Raw genomic sequence first — 8380 nt, 5'->3', positions numbered from 1 at the left:
TACAGGGAGCCTCTATTATATTACAATATCCTCTGCATTACAAAGATAATCTCACTACTATTTGTGTTTTCATGCTTTACAGATATTGTGCGTAATCACAATGAATATAAGAATGCACACATCAGAAGAATATTGCGGAACAGTTCAATGGGTAACAAACTTGGCATCAAGGGATTGAGGTCCATTGTGGATGCAATGAAACCCACATGCTCCCGACCTATAGATTCGTATTCAAAATATGATCCTAATGACTATTCTGAGCTCAAGGAGTCAAAGGTAGATGGCCTATCCTGTTCACCCAATAAGGTTCCTGTTCTAATTTGGCAAGGTTTTATTGGTTGGACATATCTTGCATAAGGTGTCTTGCATTTCTTTTACTTCGTTGCACCGCCATCTGCTTAGTTTACTCATGATATACGTGAAGATGCCATGCCCATCCATTATCAACACCTATTCCATTTGTTGTCATACCATGTTTTTCCATTCAAATGTCGTTCCTGTGTTTCATACATCCAAAAGGAAGAGGGTGATTGCAGAACCTGAAGGAGTACAAGCAAAGTCCTTGAAAAAGGTGGTGCTATCGGACAAATCACATAGCACCCGACATATATTGGCGATAGAACCAGCGTCACAAAACCTAGGATATCGCAACTATGTTGGTCGCTGCTTTGCTCTTGTGAGTACCTATTGTCCTATCGCTGTCCTTACATTCATACCTGGTGGATTATGTGACATCATTATGCATTATAGCTTGCTTATCCACTGTTTGCTCCAAATTATCAGATCTATATTAATGCTTAAATTAATGTAGAATAAACCCAATGCCTATGAAGAAATTTAGTTCTCAATTGTTCTTGTAAGTATCTGTTGTCCTTATATTTGTCAGCTAGTTCTTCATGTACACTTTGCAGCTTATTTTCCCTTGTCCTCCATTTTTGTACACATTAGATCTACATTTACTCTTCCAAAATATTGAATAAAACCAATGTTACTGAAGAAGTTTAGCTCCGCATTGCTCTTGTCAGTGCCTTCTGCTTGTATGTTGTATTTACATTTGTACTCTATATTTATTCCTATATTTTCACATCTATATTTATTCTAACATAGTACATTTGTACATTTGTACATTTACATTTGTACCAATGTTAAGTTAAATAATCACCATTTGTTCCTATATTTTCACATCTATATTTATTCTAAACAAAATGTAGAATAAAGGCAATACTCTTGAAGAAGAGTGTGAGATAAACTTCTTGAATTGCCCCCATCAATATGGACAAGGCCTTTATAGAGCCTATCTTCACTACTAATGTAAGTTTGTTCTCCTCGAGCCTTCAAACTTTGTTGTTTATATTTGGATAGCTATGAGTGCAAATGCTATTTATTTTTGTCATCTGCATCAAATTTCTTGTTCAAAGTTTATAATGTTGAAGTACATAAACATAAGTTTGTCATTCTCAGTTTCAGTCTTTAGTTGTACAATCTAGTTCCTTATTCGCACCATGTAAATTAAACTAAACATAGCGAGTTATCTTGTTTAGCATTATGTGTATGCTTGTGTTCTTGATCTGTAATCCGGTGGTGTGGTGAGACTACCAACAACAGCACAATGTCATATCCTGCTATGTCTCAATTATGAACAATGCCATATTATATTAATGTTATTTAAATCATGCCTCTTTATTTACCAATCTAAAATGGTATAAATTGATAGTACACTCTTTATTCATGCTTATACGTTGTTTAGAACTACATCTATGCTTGTGATTTTGATCTGTAATCCAGTGCTCTGGTGAAGCTGGCCGCTCCTGCATAATGCCATTTCCTGTCGTCTTAACTATGAACAATGCCTATTATGTTAATGCTATTTTAAACCGTGCCTCTTTATTTCTGACAAAGAAATGAGATGAATTGACAGCACTGATGCTTATACGTGCAAAACCTGTTATCTAGCTACCTACGTGTTTCTCTTTCAGGGTGACAACACTGCTACTAGGAAGAACTGCCACAATGATAGTGAGACAAACCCATTGTTTGCCCCTCTAACACATATTCCAGAGGAGAAGGCAAAACATATTGAGGGTAGGGATACAACCACGAAGTCACATCTTGATGTTGTGTCAAACTTACTCAGTGACACAAGCTCGATGAAGTCGCCGCTTGAATCTATTCAACTTATTCAGTCTGAAATTCAGCAGAAATACATGCTTCCGCTCAAATATGACTGGAACTCCAATCTCTATGCAAGATTAACCGTATGTACATGACGTTTATTGATGCTATGCAGCTTAAGTTGGTGGATATGAGCGCCAAAGAAGCGCAGTCTCATCAGGTTGCTAAGCTGCTTGCACTGCAACTGCTGGGCCGGGCTAACCTTTCTTGAACTGTGTTGAAGTGCTATCGGTTCTGTCTATTATTTTGTCCGCCTGTTAACTTCCACTGGTGGTGACCTGCCCAGTTTATGTAATATGTTGTCTGGTTGCCCTTTATTATCATTGGCGGTGAACTTTGATGCCGAGGGGATATAATATGCTGTAATTTCTTTGTTGTATAGTCTAGGTTTATTCTTGGTCGGTATGCTGTAATTTAGGCCAGAAGGTGATACATCTCCGTCATATCTATAATTTTTGATCTTTCCATGACAATATTATACAACTTTCATATACTTTTGGAAACTTTTTATACTATTTTTGGGACTAACATATTGATCAAGTGCCCAGTGCAGTTCTTTGTTGCAAGTTTTTTGTTTTGCAGAAAATCCATATCAAACGGAGTCCAAACGGGATAAAAACTGACGGAGATTTTTTTTGGAATATATGTGATTTTTGGGAAGAGGAATCAATGCGAGATGATGCCCGAGGGGGCCCCGAGGCAGGGGCAAGCCCCAGGGGGTCAGGCGCGCCCTGGGCCCTCGTAGTCACCCCGTAAGGTGGTTGGTGCCCTTCTTTCGCCACAAGAAAGCCAATATCCGGATAAAAATAGTGTCCAAAATTTAGCCCAATCAGAGTTACGGATCTACGGGAATTTAAGAAACGGTGAAAGGGCAGAATCAGCGAACGCAGAAACAGAGAGAGACAGATCCAATCTCGGAGGGGCTCTCACCCCTTCGCTGCTATGGAGGCCATGGACCAGGGGGGAAACCCTTCTCCCATCTAGGTAGAAGGTCAAGGAAGAAGAATAAGAAGGGGGTCTCTCTCCCCCTCACTCCCGGTGGCGCCGGAACGCCGCCGGGGCCATCATCATCACCGCAATCTACACCAACAACCTCACCGCCATCATCACCAACTCTTCCCCGTCTATGAAGCGGTGTAACCCCTCTTTTACTCGCTGTAATCTCTACTTAAACATGGTGCTCAACGCTATATATTATTTCCCAATGATGTATGGCTATCCTATGATGTTTGAGTAGATCCATTTTGTCCTATGGGTTAATTGATGATTGTGATTGGTTTGAGTTGCATGTTTTATTATTGGTGTTGTCCTATGGTGCTCCCCGTGTCGCGCAAGCGTGAGGGATCCCCGCTGTAGGGTTTGCAATATGTTCATGATTTGCTTATGGTGGGTGGCGTGAGTGATAGAAACACATACCCGAGTAAGTAGGTTGTTTGCGTCTAGGAATAAAGAGGACTTGATGCCTTACAATCCTATGGTTGGGTTTTACCTTAATGATCTTTAGTAGTTGCAGATGCTTTCTAGATTTCCAATCATAAGTTCATATGATCTAATAAGAGGAAGTATGTTAGATTATGCCTCTCCCTCAAATAAAATTGCAATAATGATTACCGGTCCAGTTATCGGCTGCGTAGGGACAAATAACTTTCTCGTGACAAAAAGCTCTCTACTAAACCTAACTTAGTTGTGTCTTTATCCAAACAGCCCCTACTTTTTATTTACGTGCTCTTTATTATCTTGCAAACCTATCCAACAACACCTACTAAGTACTTCTAGTTTCATACTTATTCTAGGTAAAGTGAACGTTAAGCGTGCATAGAGTTGTACCGGTGGTCGATAGAACTTGAGGGAATATTTGTTCTACCTTTAGCTCCTCGTTGGGTTCGACACTCTTACTTATTGAAAGAGGCTACAATTGATCCCCTATACTTGTGGGTTATCAAGACCTTTTCCTAGCGCCGTTGCCGGGGAGTTATAGCGTGGGGTTTATATTCTCGTGTGTGCCTGTTTGCTTTCTCACTAAGTAATTTTTATTTTCTGTTCTAAGTTGTTCTCTTTCTTTAGTTATGGATATGGAACACGAAATATCAAAAAAAATTAGGTGTACTTGCTACTCATGGAGATGGGGAACCTCCTAAAACCCTCGATGCTCATTATGTGAAAGAGATTATGTACTACTTTGATAATCCTGAGAAAATCCCATTCAATTATGTTACGGGAGACACGTTGGATCAACGTGAATACTGTAGGGATTATCGCTTGACTCAAAAGGGGAAACTATTATGGGATCAAATTTATATGTTGTAGTGGTATGCTAGGCAACTATGCTTGAGATATGATTATACTTGTTGCTCTAGGATGAAGGCTCCACACCTTCCCTTTTCATGCAAATTTAATGATGGTAAAACCTTGGCTTCTTATGCTAATGGTATATATGATTACTATGATGTGGAACAAATAGAAGAATTCGCTGCTTTTATGGGTGCCTATGAAATTGAATCTTTGTTTAAAGAGTGTGAAAATCTTGATGATGTTGTTTACAAACTGTAACAACCTAGATTTTTTCCCTTTTCTTTTTCCTTCGATTTTCTTGGATTTCCTGTTTGTTTTGCTTTTCCGTGGCAATGTGGTTCTGAAACTTGGGAAGATCATGTCTTCCTAGGTTTTATAGTGGCTTGTCACCCTCTTCATCATCCCAAGATCATGTCATTTCCATCTTTGACCTAACCCAAATCTTTTGTTGGGAATATTCCTTTTCTGATTAAGGAATAACCCTTAAAACCCTAGGTTGTGAAGCAACCTATATTTCTGTCACTCCTAAAATTCCCAAATAATTCTCATAATTTTTTTGGGTCCTATCTTGCTCAAATATGGAAAAATATATCATTCGCCATGTTTCCCATCATGCTCAATAAATTCATTTCCTATTCTGCCCTAAATGGCACATTGTGAAGCAAGTGCTATTTATCTTTGCCCAATTCAACCCAAACTTCTCGGACATCTTTTCTATCCAACTAATTGCCTCATGCCAAAATTCAACTCAATTTGCCTAGTAAATATTCCTGAGCAATTTTTCAAAGTTCCTGTCTGAGGGAAGTGATTGGGAAGGAAGTACAAGCTAGGCATATCCAAATGAGTTGAAATTTTGCAAGGTCCTTTATATGATCTTATCATAACTCTCCACCAAATATGAGCTCATGTAACTCATCTATGTAAGCCCAGCCCCAAATCTTAGTTTCTGGTCAGATTTTCAGTTTGTGAAGCAACTATATTTTATATTGCTTCATTTAAGCTGCAAATTTTCCAGGGCATTCTTCAATCCATATAAACTCCCTCCACCAGGTTTTAGCTCAATTAGTTAAACCAATTGCCGTGTGCAAGTTTTCCAAGTTTTTGTCCAAAATGAAGCTTTGTGATGCAAGTGTCACTTTGGTATTTCCAAATGGCATGAAACCTTTACAGCAGCTTCATATCATCATATAACCCCTCGCTGCCAAATTTCAGCTCATGACAATCAAGTATGTGAGTGTATCATCCAAATCCCTAATTCTGGCCAGTTTTGCACTTTCTTCAGCAACCCTCATCTAAACTCCTCCTCTTAGTCTGATTTTTGGTGATCACAATCACCTTAGTGTGTGATAATTGCTAGACAAACTCTTTACTACGTTACCAAGCTGGTTTAACCACAGAGAGTTACAAGCATCTTCTTACTGATTTACTTTGGAGCTAAGTGCAAATCTCTTCTTTGCCCCTGGACTGAATTATTTCCTCATTTTGACTAAGGGCACCAAGGTCCATCTACTGGACATGGTCGGCCAAGCCAAAGAGCGCCGCTTGCGCCAGTGCGTGTGGTGATCACGCTTGCGTCATGGCTGAACGCGTGCTCTGGCTTGTTCCGGCCACTGTTCTCGTCTCCTCCCTCCTTGTCTCGACCTCCATTCGTGTCCTGGAGCTCGCCCGTGCTCGACTGCATCACCCTGCATTGGTGCTTCCTCGTGGTTTGCCATCAATGCGCCATTAGAATAGTGCCCGTGCCATGCCTAGCCTCTATCCACCATTATAGCACTGCTCGAGCTCGCTAGCGATGCTCCAGAGCCTTCCCCTCGGCTATATGAGCGTGCCCCGAGCCCTCCCACAACTCATCCACTCCTCACTTGCCTCCCTAGCCCAGCGGAATCCTCGGCCCTCTCTTCTTTTCGCCGGAGGACGCCATGGCCGCCTCGGTTCCTCCTTGGTTCCGGCGAACCTAGCCCCTCCCCTCTCCTCCAGAGTTGTGCAATAGCTTCCCCTCGTCACCGCGGTTCGCCCCACCCCACTATTTCCACCCCGGAGTGCCTCTAGCGACGCCTCCCCACGCACGGCCGCCGCCTCCATCGTTCGGCCACCCACCCGCCGGCCTTTCCGAGCTCTCTCCCTCCCGACTCCACCACCGCGTTCCCCTCGTCCCGTAGAGCCGCGCCACCCCCTCATCTCTCGCCGGAGCGCCTTACTTCGTCGAGTGTCACCACCGGCCGCCCGCCTCTGCTCCTCTCTGCCGCCACTCACCGCCGTCACTCCCAGCCATCCTCTCGCTCCCTCTCAGCGGGGATGGACGCGAGAGGCTGAGCCGCGCCCGCCGATGGCCTCTGCTTGGCCGGGCCTGGCCGGAGCAGCCCGCCCCGTCGCCGGCAGCTGGACCCCTCCTCTGTCTCCTCTGTATCGCGCGGGGAGGGGGGGCAGCAAGGAAGAAGACGCTCGAGCCTGGCCCTCCTTCCTGTCGCCTGGGCCCCGCCGTCAGTGGCCCAGCCGGCCCAGCTGACGTGGCAAGTGCAAGCGCCCCCGAGTGAGTACGTTTCCATTTGCCCGAAGGCGTATTTCCGTTTATACGTTTTCATTTGCCCGAAAGCGTACTTCTTCCCTTCATCAGCCAGGAATGCACTTTCTCTGCTCAGAAAGCGTATTTTCTAATATGCGCCTCTGCCTTATCCACTCAGGGACCCGTTGGTGATAAAATCTTCACAGATTGGTCCTTCTTCTTCCAACCTTCACAACTTTTCAAGCGTAACTTCGATCGAGGTGAAACCAGCGCTCACTTCTTCGTCTCGTCGATCTCTATCTTTTGGTAACATTTTCACTAGGTGTTCACACAGTGAAAATGACCATTTTGCCCTTGCCTCTAATCAGCCCCCTTTGAGAATGAACCGTTCGACGTTTCGTTCCGCGGCTTCACGGCACTTCTTCCTAGAGTCTCCGTCACCCCAGGCAAGCCACAATACCCACTTGCATGATAGTCATGCAGTAGCCATGGTTTCCAACTTGAATATTTATTAAATGTTTGCTTGTTTAAAATATGGTTATCGTTGTTTCGGTAATGATTCTTGGTCAGTGCTTACTCTCTTGCTATATTGTTATGCACCTGGTTATCATGCCCTGCTAGTTGATGGTATTCCTTTCATATGCTTATGCTTGCTAGTAGTACATGTTGATGTTGGTAATGGTCTTCGGTGCACGACTGACATCTGTCCCGAGTACCGTTGTTATGCATGTTCCATTGCATCCAGTTGGTTAAATGCTTGCATGATGGCATTGTTGATATGTTCTTGCATGATAATTATTGTTGATGCTAGTGGTCATGCTATGTTTCGGAGAAATATGTACTTATGATGTTCATGCTAATCAGTATGCCGTGCTCACTTGGATATGATTCATTGTTGATATGATGGATAGTTATGTGGTACCCTCATGATTATGTTGATATCATGCTCATGCATTGTAATTGCATCATGTTATTTTATCATGGATCAACATATTTGCATTCAAGTTTAACCGGATTAAATTGAACTTGAACAACTGTTGGCTGAGTCATGGTGCCACCATATCGAACTGACCAGTGCAACCACACTTACCTTTATAGGAAGGTCCTAACTGGGTCTATTGTCCTGCCTCTCGCCGGTGCCTCCAATGAGGGAAAGTTATGGGCGTGCGGTACCCTGGCCCGGTAAGCAGACATAACCTTGTGTGCCCGTTGTTGTTGTTATGAATCCGGGTCCCCGTGTGGGACCGTTTAGGACTCGCCCAGTGGGGAGTGAGTCGGTGTGGCCGGGAGAGTGTCATGGCAGTAGATCGGTTTTGTCGGAACGCCGCTGGTCCACCCGAATGGGAGTGCGAGGCCATGGGTTCCATAGTGTGGGTATAGTGTACTAACCTCTGCAGAGTGTATATTAAATCT

At 43.3% G+C, this 8380-nt stretch overlaps 1 long non-coding RNA gene across 1 annotated transcript; it reads left to right on the top strand.

Moving 5' to 3' along the window:
* Positions 1 to 6201: 6201 nt before the first annotated feature.
* LOC125548455 lies at positions 6202 to 8003 on the top strand. Its single transcript, XR_007301091.1, has 3 exons — positions 6202 to 6998; positions 7146 to 7227; positions 7336 to 8003. It is a non-coding gene; the product is annotated as an uncharacterized LOC125548455 (long non-coding RNA).
* Positions 8004 to 8380: the final 377 nt, after the last annotated feature.

This window comes from Triticum urartu, chromosome 3, assembly GCF_003073215.2.
Source record: "Triticum urartu cultivar G1812 chromosome 3, Tu2.1, whole genome shotgun sequence".
In the NCBI taxonomy this organism is placed as follows: domain Eukaryota; kingdom Viridiplantae; phylum Streptophyta; class Magnoliopsida; order Poales; family Poaceae; genus Triticum; species Triticum urartu.
This window is presented reverse-complemented; position numbering and strand designations above follow the sequence as displayed.